Below are 17158 nucleotides of genomic sequence, written 5' to 3'. Positions count from 1 at the left end.
TACCACATATATATGGAATCTAGAAAGATAATACTGACAATCCTACTTGCAGGGCAGCAAAGGAGACATAGACATTTGGGGCAAAGTGGGGGAAGGAGAGAGTCAGATGATATGAAAGAATAACACTAAAACATACACATTACTATATTCAAAATAGATAGCCAGTGAGAGTTTGATGTATGAAAGGAAATTCATAGCTGGTGTTCTGTGACAACCTACAGGGGTGAGATGGGGAGGGAAGAGTGGGCAGGGATCAAGAGAACATATGTACACCTAATGCTGATTCATGTTGATGTATGGCAAAAACCATCACAGTATTGTAAAGTAATTATCTTCTAATTTAAAAAATATATATATATATATAAGTTCTTACAATTTGTTTTATAACCCAGGTTAGCATCTACTTTATTAGATTATTTCATACATACTAGAAATGAAAGTGTATTCTTCTTTTTTTTTTATTTGGAGTCTTCTACATATGCCATTGTGTCAAATTGATTGGAAATGTTGTCCTGATATTCAATAAGCTTACTGATTTTCTATTTATGCTATTGATTAGTAAGAGAGGAATGATGAGATCTTCAAGTATAAATTTTAATTGATTGGCTTTTCCGTTCTGTCAATTTTTGCTTCATGTATTTTGAAACTCTATTATTACATACATAAACATTTAAGATTGTTGTGTTGAAGAAGTGACCTTTTATCACCAGTGAGAAAGTGAACTATCTAAACTTAAAATTATATTTAAATCTTTCTTTTTAGGAATCTTTCCTGTACTTATTTGTATTACCCATGGACAGAACATATAATTCCATCTTTATTCTCTTCTTACAATTTATGCTAGATTAATAATTTTTAATCCAACTTTGATGAAATAATTTATGAGCTAGTAAACAAATTTTATTCCAACATTGTCCATTGAGTTTGTATGTAACACTTTTCATTGTGATTCTATTTTTGGCTGCTCTGGGTCTTTGTTGTTGTGAGCAGGGCTTTCCCTAGTTGTGGTGCACAGGGTTGGTTGTCCCCAAGGCATGTGAGATCTTAGTTCCCCGACCAGGGATCAGAGGCCCATCCCCTGCATTGGAAGATGGATTCCTAACCACTGGACCACCAGGGAAGTCCCTTCATTGTGACTCTAAATAACCTTAAACTTTCACAACTCACTTATTCTTTATGCAAAGTAGATGGACTACCTTTGTCCAAAACATGGATCACTTACCTACTAATTCAGCATCCATTTGGAGCAAAATTATTTCACTAAATACCATGAATATTTTTTAAAAGTGTCCCATGTTCTTGAGAAGATTGAAATCTACTGTAAACAAAAATATGGAAATGAGCATAAACTGTAATAGAAAGGAGAGTAAAGCAGTAATCATGAACAGAATTGGATAGGGCAGAGAGCCAGGAAATAGTGCTATAGCCTCAATGGAAAATAACTCAGAAAATGACTTTATCAGGCTCTAAAGTTATTTTTGTGATCTATCAGTTCCAGGATACTAACAATCAAGAGCAAACAAAAATCAGAAGGCACTAGGGTTGTCTATAAACGTCAGGAACCACAGCATCAAAGAATATAATAATTGGATTTGTGGAGATTGATCCTAAATATCTATCTATGGCAGAATAACTTGCATGTTGGGTGACTACAACTTTTAGGAGTTTTGAACAGCATTACTACTTAACATTCTTGTTCATAAATGAATTTGGCTTAGATTCTAATCTGTATTAAAGTAGACTGAATATTAATTGTTTTAAATTATGCATTTGGAGAATAATTTATTCATATGAAATCCAGACCCAAATAAGAAATTCAGCACAATAATTAAGAATAAAAATCCAAAGAACCTCATGCTTCAAGCATTTAGCGTCTGATATAGCTTTGCATACTTATAAGGTATACTGCAATAACTCTGAAAACAAAGTGAGTGGGTACAATATATCACTCTGTAATTAAAAGGAACAGATCTAGTTTGAAGCAGGAAACTGATCTTTTAAATGCTTATTTTGGAAGTTTTTAATCTTTTCAACAATGATTTTATTGACTTCATAACATGAGATTATCTATCTGTCAGATGAGGTATTTATACATTGTATTATAATTAAATTATGGTCTCTAGGGCTCAGTGTCAAATCTTAAGAATGATAGGCTACTCATTCACAATAAAGGAAAAGTGGAGTGTGGACATGTGTCTGTGTATGCACACACATGCACACAATGAGTTTTGATAAATATATAATGTATTGTATGCACCACTGTAGTATCATACAAAATAGTTTTCAGTACCTTAAAAATCCTTTGTACTCTGCATATTCATCTTGCCCACCCCTGGCTTTCACTGATCATTATACTGTCTCCATAATTTTGTCTTTTCCAGAGTGTCATTTAGATGGAATAGATAGCCTTTTCAGATTTTCTTTTTTCATTTAGTAATATGAATTTAAGTTTCTTCTATGTCTTTTTATGGCTTGTGAGCCCACTTCTTTATACTAAATAATACTTTTTGTCTGGACAACTACAGTTTATCTATCCATTAAACTGCTGAAGGATAACTTTATTGCTTTCAAGTTTTGGCAATTTTGAGTGAAGCTGCTAAAAACATCTGCGTGCAGGTTTTGTCTGGACATTAGTTTTCAAACCACTGATACAAATACCAAGGACTGTGATTTCTGGGTTGTATGGTAAGAACATATTTAGTTTCATAAGAAACTGCTAAATGGTCTTCCAAAGTAGCTGTGCCACTTTGCATTCCCATCAGCAATAAAGTTTGTACAGCTTCACATCCTCATCAGCATTCCATGTTGTCAGTGTTTGGGGTTTTAGCCCTTCTAACAGGTGTTTACTGGTATCTCATTGCTATTTTAATTTGCAGTTCTTGGATAATATATGATGTCAAATATATTTTCCAGTGCTTACTCGCTTTCTATATATATTCTTCAGTGAGGTATCTGTTAGGTCTTTTTCTTATTTTTTATACAAATTGTTCCTTTTCTTATAATTGTATTTTAAGAGGGTTTTTAAAATATATATTATAAATAATAGTCCTTTATCAGATATGTGTTTTGCAAATATTTTTCCTGCTTTGTCACTTATCTTTTCATTCTGTCAACATTGTCTTTTAAAAAGTACAAATTTTTAATTTTAATGAAATCCAGCTTACAAATGATTTATTTCACAGATCTTGCCTTTGGTGTTGTATCTAAAAACTCATCACAGTGGTATATAAAAATATTGAATCACTGTGTTGTACAGCTGAAACTAATGCAATATTGCAAATCAACTATATAATTTCTTGAAATTTTTTAATTAAACAAATAAATGTCATTGGCACACCCAAGATCAATTATTTTTTCTCCTTTGTTGTCTTCTAGGAGTTTTGTAATTTAATGCTTTACATTTAGGTGTATGACTCACTTGAGACAACTTTTGTGAAGGGTATACGTTTTGTATCTAGATTCATTTTTTTTGCATGTGGATGTCATTTTGTTTCAGCACAATTTGTTAAAAAGACAACATTAGCTCTGTGATCTTGTAACAGGTTCCAAAACTGTCTGAGCCTTACTTCATCAACTATAAGAAAGTGGATTAATAATACTACCTCTCTCATAGGGCTGTTGAGAGGATTAGCATATGATAGGCAGGAACGTCACTCAGTAGTGTCTGGCTCTTTGCAACTCCATGGACTGTAGCTTACCAAGCTCCTCTGTCCATGGGATTTTCCAGGCAACAGTACTGGAGTGGATTGCCATTTCCTTCTCCAGCGGATCTTCCTGGAGTGGATTGCCATTTCCTTCTCCAGCGGATCTTCCTGACCCAGGGATCAAACCCCAGTCTCCTGCATTGTAGACAGACGCTTTACTGTCTGAGCCACCAGGGAAGTGGTGCTCAGTAGATAAATGTTAACAGCTAAATTGTTATGATTATCATCAGAGTGTCCAACAAGGCTGAGACAAGTCAGATCAAAAGCTGTCTCCATGTAGTCAGCATATGAGAGAGAGCACTTGGGTATGGATAAAGCCTAAAGAGTCACAGCCCAAGGTATTTTATTGAACTACAATAGAGAGAAGAATGTTATCGTGGAGAAAGCCTGGATCATAAGCAGAAGAAAAAATAAAATGGGTGTAGAGTTAAATGGGCAAGGCCAAAACATCAGGTGGTACAATGGTAAAGAATCCCCCTGCCAATTCTGGAGACAGGAGATTTGGGTCTGATCCTTGGCTCAAGGTGATCCTCTGAAGAAGGAAATGGCAACCCACTTCAGTATTCTTGCCTGGAAAATTCCATGGACAGAGGAGTCTGGCAGGCTACAGTCCATGGGGTCACAAAGAGTCAGACATGACTGAGCGACTGAGAACAATACAGCACAAAAACATCATGATAACAAGCTGAAGATTCAAAGCCAGGAGAAACAAGAATTAATTAAATGTGGAGTATGACTCCTGGTACAGAGAAGAAATCTCATCTCCAACACTGGGCACGTAGCGAGAGTTTGCTTTTATGCATTGGCTGACCTGACCAGAACAAATAGACCTCCTTTAAGGCACTGTATGTACGGGCTCCACTTGCACCACCGCCCCCCCAGAACATCATGAACCAAGGTTTGGTGAGCCCCCAAACACATCAATCCATGTTATCTACTGTGTACTTTAATTCTTCCCAGGATCAAGCACATAAAGTAGTGGTTCACTGGGAACAAGAAGAGTAATTTATTTCCGACTTCCACATATTTGTCCTTTTCTTTCTGCTTTGGTATGCATGAGGCCTGACCATCATTAAACAGAAATATTATATTAGATGTGCAATTCAAGGAAATAATTTTTCTCAATCCATTGGACCAAAAATTATTGTCTTTCTAAAAGATAGAATGGTAACCCCCATAGTTTAGCTTCTTGCATTAATACTGCCTATGGGTTAATGTGCTATTAATATGGCAAAAAAAAAAAAGAAAGAAAACCCTTTAAATAGCAGCTTGTGCTTCTCTTTTATTTCTCTTCTGCAAAAGTTGATTTACTGTGTGTTTCTTCCATCTGGCAGGAAGCTAATCTGAATATGAATCAATCCTTGCAAAAATAACTGCAGGAAATTTTAGACATTCACAATTTTCCAAAGTTTTTTTTTTTCTCTTTAACAATAACATTTTTGTCATTCTTTCAGTTGAGCAAAGTTTTTTAAATGAAATGAAATATGACTATTTAAAGAGCTGTGCCACTTCATCCTGAATGCCTCCTTTACTGTTACAGATTCACATTGTTCATATTTAAGATACATGTACATAAATGAGTAATTGCTGTTATCCCAAAAAGTTTTAATCATGAAAGGTAAAGAGATTAATGTGATGTTCACAACCTGATAAGCAAAGTGATCAAAAAATTATTCTCAAATATCTGATTCGTCTTTCCTTGAAGTATATTTTGTAATAATGCTGGTTTCTTCTAACATTGGCTTTACCAACTAATATTTCTGGTGCTTGAGGAAAAACATCCCTCTACCTCATTAAACAAGACTTGATTTTTCAGCAAGTAACTCCTGGCTATTTTCAAAACCAGTGCTTCCTGGCCATTCCCACATCACAGCATACCAGAAAAATTATAATGTTTACCCTGGGATAAACAGAGAAGTCTGCTTGAGCAGGAAGTTAACCAGCCCAGAAACTCCCACTGCCTCAGGCCCCATCAGGTCACCCCAAGATTGAGGGAATAAATATGCCCTCATACCTGTAAGCTATTTTTCGGCACATAAGCTCTGCTCAAGGAAATTTGTTTCTCAGAGCTGTGTATTGCGAAAGGAAAATGTGCATCATGTGAAAATGGAAATAATATCATCTCGACTAATACATAAGTGTCTTTGGCAGAATTTCCATACAAGAATTACATGGCCAAGTCAATCTATTCTAATCTGATCTATCAAGTATGAAATATTAACCCAGTGTTTTCCAAATTGTGTTCCACAGAATGCTAGTCTTCCATGAGGTATTAATAGATACTAAAGTGAACACCCCCTACCCCCACTCCACCCCCGCCACGGTGGTCAAATACTTTTGAAAGTTATAGGGTTAACTGGATTTCATTACTATAGAACTTCCTGAGCTTTTTCATATGCTAATGTGACTTGCGAATCTCCAAGAAAGCTGATGTGCAACAAATGGTTGTGCCTATTGTGCACTGCACGACACTAAAGGTCGCTGTTCATATTGTAACTTGTTACATGGCACTAATTGAAGCAATATACAATCCATACATGGTTCAGTTTCTCTGGTAGCGCTAGTGGTAAAGAACCTGCCTGCCAATGCAGGAGATATAAGAGAGTCAGGTTTGAACCCTGGGTAGGGAAGGTCCCCTGGAGGAAAGCATGGCAACCCACTCCAGTATTCTTGCCTGGAGAATCCCATGGACATAGGAGCCTGGTGGGCTATGGTCCATACGGTCACATAGAGTCGGACACAACTTAAGTGACTTAGCACTCATGTACAACTTATATATGGCCATCCTAGGATATAGCATGCAACATTTTCCATACATATTTGTCTATGGAACATTGCCCAGGATACTTGTTAATATCTAGTATAACATAGTTAGAGCTTTATGGATTCCACTGATCATCTTGTCCTTTATGCTATATTTCAGGGATATCATGTTCTGAGTAACTCTACTCTTTCTATTCCCAGACTGTGAATTTTCCGGCCTCTAAGAGGAAAGAACATGGACTTTGGTGTCATATTGATCTGGATTCAATACCAGTTATGCCACTTCTTTTACCACCTCTGAACTTTCATATCTGTAAAATGGACTGCACCTTACAGGTTGATTGCACAGAATAAATGAGCAAGCGTATAGAAAGCTTTAGTGTACTGCCTGACCCACATTAGTGTATAGCAAATCTTCTCCCTCGTTGCCTTTGCTCATGTTGTTTCCCCTGCCTGAAATGCCTTTCTATGCTCAGTCTGCCTTTCAAGGATTACTTCATTTACAAAGCCTTCCCTAATGCAAAAGCTCCCTCCCTCAAACCTCTGCAGCACCTTGTGGCTCTTTCCTAGGTTTATTCCAGCACATTCTTCTGATACTAGAATAATTATGACAAATTTCTCCTCTCCCCTGCTTAATTATGACATCTTGAGGGCATCAGCATTGTCTTACTTATCTTGTTCCTCAACAAAACCTGCACAATCTTAAGCAGTCAATAAATGTTTGTAAAATCTAATGGAATCAAAATGGTAAAGTGGCTGGCAGGTACCCACAGTATATTTTTCAACAGCTCTTCTGGACTGACTGAATGCACATTATAGTCTGCAAAAATCTGTCTATTGATATGCAGAGACAGTCACAGAAAGCCCTGAAGATATATTTTACATAGCACAAGGAAAATATTCTGAGGTTTAAGGTGCACAAATTGGTAGTATAATCAACACCTTCTCTAAAATAAAGGTCTTTAAGCATAGGGATGGTGGTGGATAGTCTAATCATTGATTGCAAACTCAAAAGTAAAGCAAATATTTTATAACAGAGTCCCAGACTCAAATATCAATATGTATAAAACCTTTGTTACTAAGTTCTCTTCAAGTACAAGTCTATACAAAACACTAAGCTAAACAGCATTTTACATATTTGTTAAAATAATGCATTTCCCTATAATATACATTTTAAGTATATTTAAATTTTTGCATTAATAAAATATGCATGCTTTACACCCAGGGTTATATTTTATTCAAGTTCTCTTGCTAAAGTATTTTAAAATGAGATGTATGTACAAAATAAATTATACATTAGCTTTTCAAGTAAGAATTTTGTTATGAAAATTTGACAAATGCCAACAACCTTGTGCAGTCAAGCTACATTTATCAACAGGAATTAGACACTTTAGGAAGAAAATCCAGCAATAAAAACCTCTTTTAAAAACAATGTTGGAACAAAAAGATTTTTTTATGAATACCTAGTTAAGACGTACGGTTCGATTCTTTATTAGGTTCTTTGGTTCTTGACATGCTATTTAATGTATGATTTATCAGAACAGCAGAAAATTGTAATTGTTGAAGTTTTCATAATGATCATAGCAACTGATTAACTTCTATAACAATATGATACCCAGTGCTCCAATATAAAGTGCTAATAATAATAATCTGTTATAAGCATTTGACTTGTCTACAATTCTAAAGAGTCGGGGCTTTAGATAATGTAGCTGTTATACTTGGAAATTTCTAGAGTATATGGATACAACCATTGAAGCAAGCTAGAAAGTGATTACTAATTGATAATCTCTTAATCACTAATTGATAATCTCTTAATCTCTTCACGACAAATATCAATGATACCATTGTAATTGTTGTTGTTTTTATTTTTATTAGCCAACATTTTATGGGCTCTTAATATTTGTCAGTCACTATGTTAAGTAGTTTACATGCATTATCTCTACACTTAAAAAGCAAACAAATGTTGGCCAGCAAGAGGGAAAAAAAGAAGATGAGCTAACATTTTTAAAAGACAAGATGGAAAAGATAAAAGTAATATGGCTAGTTGGTGAAAGAAACCAAGGTGATTCTGACCGTGAATTTACTATGGTCTTGGGTCTGGTCTTTATCTTTCAAAGCCCAGAAATTATGACCCATATATTCCTTTATTGAAGGCAGACCTATCTAGGGAGCCAAATTCTAATCAGAGGGCTACACTTTGTGAACCTGGAAATAGAGCAAAGGAAAAGGATTCTTTAGAAATATTTTATCCAGGCCACAGGGAAGCCTAGAAAATAGAATAGGTAAGGCCATCTAGGACAGAGAGAACAGTATGTGCAAAAGGAAAGAGAAGTAAAAAAAAGGACAATGTGTTTCTGGAAGATATTATAAGTAAAGAGCTTAGATTGGCTGGAGCAGGGGATCCTGAAGCAGAGGTGTGATAGAAAACAGGGCTGCAATAGTAGACAAGGCCAAAAGGCAAAGGATCTAGGACCTTGATTGTAAGGAGGAGCTATTTACGGCTCATCAGACTCCTCAGGAGTCTGTTTGGAGGGAACAGATAGTGAATGTAAGGAAACAGAATGTTGTCGTAAATGGCTCAGGTGAGATGTTATGCAGATCTAAATTAAGATATGATTCAAGAGATCAATTCTTCTTCAGCTGTTTCCTTTGCTATTATTTTCTCCCACTCAGAGTTGTCTTTTCACCTTGTTTATAGTTTCCTTCCTTGCGCAAAAGCTTTAAGTTTAATTAGTTCTCATTTCTTTATTTTTGTTTTTATTTCCATTACTCTTAGGAGGTGGGTCATAGAGGATCTTGTTGTGATTTATGTCAGAGAGTGTTCTGCCTGTTTTCCTCTAAGAGTTTCATAGTTTCTGGTATTACATTTAGGTCTTTAATCCATTTTGAATTTATTTTTGTGTACGGTGTTAGGAAGTGCCCTAATTTCATTCTTTTACAGACCAATCAATTCCACTACTGGGCATATACCCTGAGGAAACCATAATAGAAAAAGACACATGTACCCCAAAGCTCATTGCAGCACTACTTACAATAGCTAGGACATGGAAGCAACCATTAACACATGAATGGATAAGAAAGTTATGGTACACACACAATGGAATATTACTCAACTATAAAAAGGAATGCATTTGAGTCAGTTTTAATGAGGTGGATGAACCTAGAGCCTATCATACAGAGTGAAGTAAATCAGAAAGAGAAAGGCAAATATTATATGTAAACATATATATCTATATCTATATATCTATATATATCAGTTCAGTTCAGTCGCTCAGTCGTGACCGACTCTTTTCAACCCCATGAATTGCAGCACGCCAGGTCTCCCTGTCCATCACCAACTCCCGGAGTTCACTCAAACTCATGTCCATCAAGTCAGTGATGCCATCCAGCCATCTCATCCTCTGTCATCCCCTTCTTCTCCTGCCCCCAGTCCCTCCCATCATCAGGGTCTTCTCCAATGAGCCAACTCTTCGCATCAGGTGGCCAAAGTACTGGAGTTTCAGCTTCAACATCAGTCTTTCCAATGAACACCCAGGACTGATCTCCTTTAGAATGGACTGGTTGGATCTCCTTGCAGTCCAAGGGACTCTCAAGAGTCTTCTCCAACACCACAGTTCAAAAGCATCAATTCTTTGACACTCAGCTTTCTTCACAGTCCAACTCTCACATCCATATATGACCACTGGAAAAACCATAGCCTTGACTAGATGGACCTTTGTTGGCAAATAATGTCTCTGCTTTTGAATATGCTATCTAGGTTGGTCATAACTTTTCTTCCAAGGAGAAAGCGTCTTTTAATTTCATGGCTGCAATCTGCAGTGATTTGGGAGCCCAAAAAATAAAGTCTGACACTGTTTCCACTGTTTCCCCATCTATTTCCCATGAAGTGATAGGACCAGATGCCATGATCTTCGTTTTCTGAATGTTGAGCTTTAAGCCCACTTTTGCACTCTCCTCTTTCACTTTCATCAAGAGGCTTTTTAGCTCCTCTTCACTTTCTGCCATAAAGGTGGTGTCATCTGCATATCTGAGATTATCGATATTTCTCCCGACAATCTTGATTCCAGCTTGTGTTTCTTCCAGCCCAGTGTTGCTCATGATGTACTCTGCATATAAGTTAAATAAGCAGAGTGACAATATACAGCCTTGAATTACTCTTCCCCTATTTGGAACCAGTCTGTTGTTCCATGTCCAGTTCTAACTGTTGCTTCCTGACCTGCATACAGGTTTCTCAAGAGGCAGCTCAGATGGTCTGGTATTCCCATCTCTTTCAGAATTTAGAGAACCTAGAAAGATAGTACCAATGATCCAATGTGCAGGGCAGCAAACGAGACACATACATAAAGAGCAGACTTTTGGACAGGGTCGGGGAAGGAGAGGGTGAGATGATTAGAGAGAATAGAGTTGAAATACATTTTTTTGTTGTTTAATCACTAAGTCACATCTGACTCTTTGAGAACCCATGGACTACAGCACACCAGGCTTCCCTGTCCTTCACTATCTCCCAGAGTTTGCCCAAACTCATGACCATTGAGTCAGTGATCTAACCATCTCATCCTCTGCCATCCCTTTCTCATTTGCCTTCAGTCTTTCCCAGGATCAGGGTTTTTTGCAGTGAGTCAGCTCTTCACATCAGGTGGCCAAAGTACCTACAATATACAAAATAGATAACCAGGGGGAGTTTAATGTATGACGCACAGAACCCAAAGCCAGTGCACTGTGACAACCTAGAGGGATGGAGTGGGGGGAGAGGTGGAAAGGGGGATTAAGAGGAAGGGACACATGTATACCTATGGCCAACTTATGTTGATGTATGGCAAAAACATCACAATATTGTAAAGCAATTATCCTCCAATTAAAAAAAAATTAAAGATATAATTTAGGGACAAAGCACTTTTCCAACACAGTTTCTTGAGAAAATGTGTTCTGCATTGAAAATTACTGTCTTCGTTAAACATTGTATTTGGTATTCAATAATTGGTACACAATACATTTGAAAGGTGATGCTGGTCCATGTTTAAAAAACAAATACTGTAACACAATCATAATAATAATTCCACAAAATCATGCTTATTGTAAGCCAGAAACAAAATGAGAAACTATTTTAAAATGTGAATGACTGAAATTATTTTTATAAACTTTGATTAAACACCATGGTTCTCATCCCAACAATTAAAAAAACAACAGACAAGATTTCCAATTTTTATTTAATTTGGCAATTAATTGCCAAATAAAAATGTTTGACCACTTACTATATTAATCAAAATTTTAAAGCCATCATTTTCAAATATTTGAAGCCATCATTACCAAATATTTTTCAATACAAAAACAGTAAAATTAATATTTTAGAGTAAATCCCATATAGTGCATGTTGTTTATAATTGCATGAGAATGAGTATTAGAAACATTAAAAGAAAAAATGAAGAAAAGAAAGTTTCCAGTGTATGTGTCTGTTAATACTTGTTTTATATGTTTTCTTAAAAGGAGAAATATAAAATTAAAATAAATGAGAAGTAACATCGAATTGAGGCAATGTCTACACATACACATGCACATCAGTTTGTGACGGGGAACATTGATTCACTAAAGTACCATTGATTTATTCAACTGCTTTCCTATAGCCTGATCAGCAATCATAGATAAAATTTTGTATTTTAATTTTAGAATAGGAATAATGCTTTCTGTGTTAGAACATGTTTCCTCATTTTTCATTTCTCGTTCACAAGGCAGAATGTTTTAAGAAAACACACACACACACACAGAGATTTGACCTATCTTTAAAAACCAGGCAAATTAGGCAAATTATACAAGAATGTTCATAGTAGCATTATTCACAATAACCCCAACTGGAAACAGCCAAGGTGTTCACTCATGACATATCTATAGAATGGAACATTATGGGATCTCAAATGCAGCTTATGTCTATAAGTGTTCACTATGTGCCAAGCTGTTATTGGTGGCCTCCAGCAACTTTCTTCATCACCATCGTGAGAGGCTGCGTTTATGGTTTGGGGATGCCCTTTTCTTTACTCACAGCAGTAAAAACTATGCTCTTTCTCGAAGTTACAAATCCTCAGATACCTGAATCTTTGCCTTGGGGGGAACTTACTTTAGAAATTAAACAAAGGTCTTATGATCAATTTTCCTTCAGTCCTAAAGTGGTAGCTTCTTTCGATTAACATTTCAGGTATACATTAGAATTCTCTTTAATCTTTGTGAATAGAGACAGCTTTTACTTTATACATCTGTGACTTACCACAGTTTGGTTAAATAACTACCAGCTCCCCAACAACACGTTTTGAATTTTAGTTACAAGGGTATAATAACTGTGAGTAATTGCATAAAGCACAAAATTTTCAAGCTGCTCTTCAGTCCACAAATCACTAAACAAATAATAGATGAATGTTATGATCACTAACAAATCATGTCATTTCTTTCAACATCTGCTGTTGGTTGGTCACCTCATATGGCATTCAGTTCCTGCATAGACAGCAAAGCATGTATGTGTGCTGAATTCTTGTTCCCAGTGATAAATCCATGTGATATTTTACAAAAATGGATAATTGGAAAAGAATTAGCCAACAAAGATGAAAGTGGAGGAAAGAAACAAAAATAACAAAAAATGATGATGTTGGAAGTGAAAATAAAATCAAGCATAAGTGAAGTTATAGAAGAAATATCTCACTCTGGAAAATGCTGACATTGTTGCCAAGAGACTCTAGAAATGAAGCCAGAAGAACATAGTGAGGGCCAAATTATTGACATATAAGTACTTTGGCCACCTCATGTGAAGAGTTGACTCATTAGAAAAGACTGATGCTGGGAGGGACGGGGGCAGGAGGAGAAGGGGACGACAGAGGATGAGATGGCTGGATGGCATCACTGACATGATGGACTCGAGTCTGAGTGAACTCTGGGAGTTGGTGATGGACAGGGAGGCCGGGCGTGCTGCAGTTCATGGGATGGCAAAGAATCGGACACGACTGAGTGACTGAACTGAACTGAAGTGTGGAGATGTTGCAATTCAAAAGATGAAGATACCCCTAAATTAGAGATTCCAGCAAAAACTTACACATTAAAGGAAATCTTAGAGATATTTTACAACATTGAAAGTGCGAAGAATAAAGTGTTGGAAGCTAACCCAAATTTAGGACTATGACAATTTGCCAAAGCTCGTTTCATATCTTAAGTTGTATGCCAAGAAGAAACAGGCAAGTACTACTCAAACTACTCTTGATAAATCTTTACAAAGAAATAAAACACTATAACACTCAAAGTTTTTAACTTTTAAGTTAAAGTATACTCAATATACGTAACTTTTGCTGCTTTTTAGTCCCTTATTTATTAAAAACAATAAGAGAATACTGCAGTATTTTGACAAAAAAATTTAAATGCAATCAATTCTCCCCCATTGATTACTAAGATCATTTTGCAAAGTTTCAGCTTGCACTGTCATTTTTACAGTTCTGCACTAATGTGAGAAATGATGACTGTCTATACTTAGCTAGCTTTTACTTGGTCAGCAATACTTTACATTTAATTTACCCACTCAAAATTTTGATATGGTTTCTGCCTCTTGACTGAGCATTGACTGACTAATCAGATGAGTATGAAAGTGTTCACTGTAAAGTTCTCTCATCTTCACTGTATGTTTGGAAAATATTTTAAATAAAATGATAGAAAAATCAGACAAATATTACCTTATACTTCCTGATGAGTAAGAAGAATGAAGGAAAATTATCTTATGTAATGAAAAGCAACACTATTTTTAGACAATACAAACAGGGAGAGTGGTGAGTTTATCAGAAGCAAATTAATATAAGGCTATAACCTCATGCCAAACATTCAAAAAGTCATGGCCAATGGAGGGGGAAAGATCCTCATATTCTAGGATGATGTAGCAAGGAATTACACCAACCACTGCATGCAGAGGTATTTCTAATAGGAAGGGTATTAATAAAAGCTTGAAAAGTGTTTCTAATACCTATCATCTGGTCAGAATCAGACTGATGAGATGAATTGACAGCACAGAAGACAGTCAAGACTGAACTCTTCAGAGCAGAAGCCGTTACTTACTACTGCCTTCAGGAATTCTTCAGTCATTCAGACAAGGAGGGAAAGGGCACTTACAAAAGAGAAAGAAATACATCAGACTGGCCTTGGATTTCTCTATAGCACTGAACAATATGAAGGGGTCTTATAAAAATGACTCAATGATGAAATTTTGCCAGACAAAATAAAGCACAAAATGGAGTACAAAATGAAGCAGGGCAAAGGCTAATAGAGTTTTGCCAAGAGAATGCACAGGTCATAGCAAACACCCTCTTCCAACAACACAAGAGAATACTCTACATATGGACATCATCAAGTCAGTCAATACCAAAATCAGACTGATTATACTCTTTGCAGCTGAAGATGGAGAAACTCTGGACAGTCAGGAAAAATAAGACTGGGAGCTGACTGTGGCTCAGATCATGAACTCCTCAGTGCAAACTTCAAACTTATACTGAAGAAAGTATGGAAAACCACTAGACCATTCAGGTATGGCCTAAATTAAAGCCCTTATGATTATACAGTGGAAGTGACAAAGAGATTCAAGTAATTAGATTTGATAGAGTACCTGAAAAACTATGGACAGAGGTTTGGGACACTGTACAGGAGTCAGTGATCAAGACCATCCCAAGAAAAAGAAATGCAAAAAGGCAAAATGGTTGTTTGAGGAGGCCTTACAAATAGCTGAGAAGAGAAGAGAAGAGAAGAGAAGAGAAAGGCAAAGGAGAAAAGAAAATATATCTATTAACAAAATCCTAGCAAACAGAATCCAACAACATGTTAAAAAAGATCATACATCATGACCAAGTGGGCTTTATCCCAGGGATGCAAGGATTCTTTAATATCCACAAATCAATCAATGTAATATACCACATTAAAAAAATTGAAACATAAACTCCATATGATTATCTCAATAGATGCAGAGAAAGCCTTTGGCAAAATTCAACATCCATTTATGATAAAATCCCTCTAAAAGCAGGCATGGAAGGAACATACCTCAACATAATAAAAGCCATATATGATAAACACACAGCAAACATTATCTTCAGTGGTGAAAAAATGAAGGCATTTCCCCTAAAGTCAGGAACAAGACAAGGGTGCCTACTCTCACAAACTATTCAACATAGTTTAGGAAATTTTAGCCACAGCAATTAAAGAATAAAAAGAAATAAAAGGAATCCAGATTGGAAAAGAAGAAAAAAACTCTCACTGTTTGCAGATGACATAATCCTCTACATAAAAAACCTTTATACTCCACCAGAAAATTACTAGAGCTAATCAATGAATACAGTAAAGTTGCAGGATATAAAATTAACATACAGAAATCCCTTGCGATCCTATGTGTATTCCTGTATACTAACAATGTGTATTGTATTCCCTTGCATTCCTAGTGTATTCCTACACACTAACAATGAGAAAACAGAAAGAAAAATTAAGGAAACAATTCCATTCACCATTGCAGAAAAAAAAAGAATAGAATACTTAGGAATATACCTAAAGAAATAAAAGACCTATATACAGAAAACTATAAAACACTGATGGAGGAAATCAAAGAGGACACAAATACATGGAGAAATATACCGTGTTCATGGATTGGAAGAATCAATATAGTGAAAAATGAGTATACTACCCAAAGCAATCTATAGATTCAATGCAATCCCTATCAAGCTACCAATGGTATTTTTCACAGAACTAGAACAAATGATTTCACAGTTTGTGTGGAAATACAAAAAACCTCGAGTAGCCAAAGCAATCTGGAGAAAGAAGAATGGACCTGGAGGAATCAACCTGCCTGACTTCAGGCTCTACTACAAAGCCACAGTCATCAAGACAGCATGGTACTGACACAAAGACAGAAATATAGATCAATGGAACAAAATAGAAAGCCCAGAGATAAATCCACACACCTATGGACACCTTATCTTTGACAAAGAGGCAAATATATACAATGGAGAAACAATCTCTCTAACAAGTGGTGCTGGGAAAACTGGTCAACCACCTGTAAAAGAATAAAACTAGAACATTTTCTAACACCATACATGAAAAGAAATTCAAAATGGATTAAAAGATCTAAAGTTAAGACCAGAAACTATAAAACTCCTAGAAGAAACCAAAGGCAAAACACTCTGCGACATAAATCACAGCAGGATCCTCTATGACTCACCTCCCAGAGTAATGGAAATAAAAGCAAAAATAAACAAATGGGGCCTAATTAAACTTAAAGGGTTTTGCACAATGAAGGAAACTATAAGCAAGGTCAAAAGACAGCCTTCAGAATGGCAGAAAATAATAGCAAATAAAGCAACTGACAAAGAATTAATCTCAAAAATACACAAGCAACTCCTGCAGCTCAATTCCAGAAAAATAAATGACCCAACCAAAAAATGGGCCAAAGAACTACACAGTCATTTCTCCAAAGAAGACATACAGATGGCTAACAATCACATGAAAAGATACTCCACATGACTCACTATCAGAGAAATGCAAATCAAAACCACAGTGAGGTACCATTTCACACCAGTCAGAGTGGCTGTGATCCAAAAGTCTACAAACTATAAATGTTAGAGAGGGTGTGGAGAAAAGGGAACCCTTTTACACCATTGGTGGGAATGCAAACTAGTTCAGCCACTATGGAGAAC

Source organism: Budorcas taxicolor, chromosome X (genome assembly GCF_023091745.1).
Source record: "Budorcas taxicolor isolate Tak-1 chromosome X, Takin1.1, whole genome shotgun sequence".
In the NCBI taxonomy this organism is placed as follows: Eukaryota; Metazoa; Chordata; class Mammalia; order Artiodactyla; family Bovidae; genus Budorcas; species Budorcas taxicolor.
The sequence above is the reverse complement of the archived record's forward strand: the minus strand, read 5'-3'. Positions refer to the sequence as shown.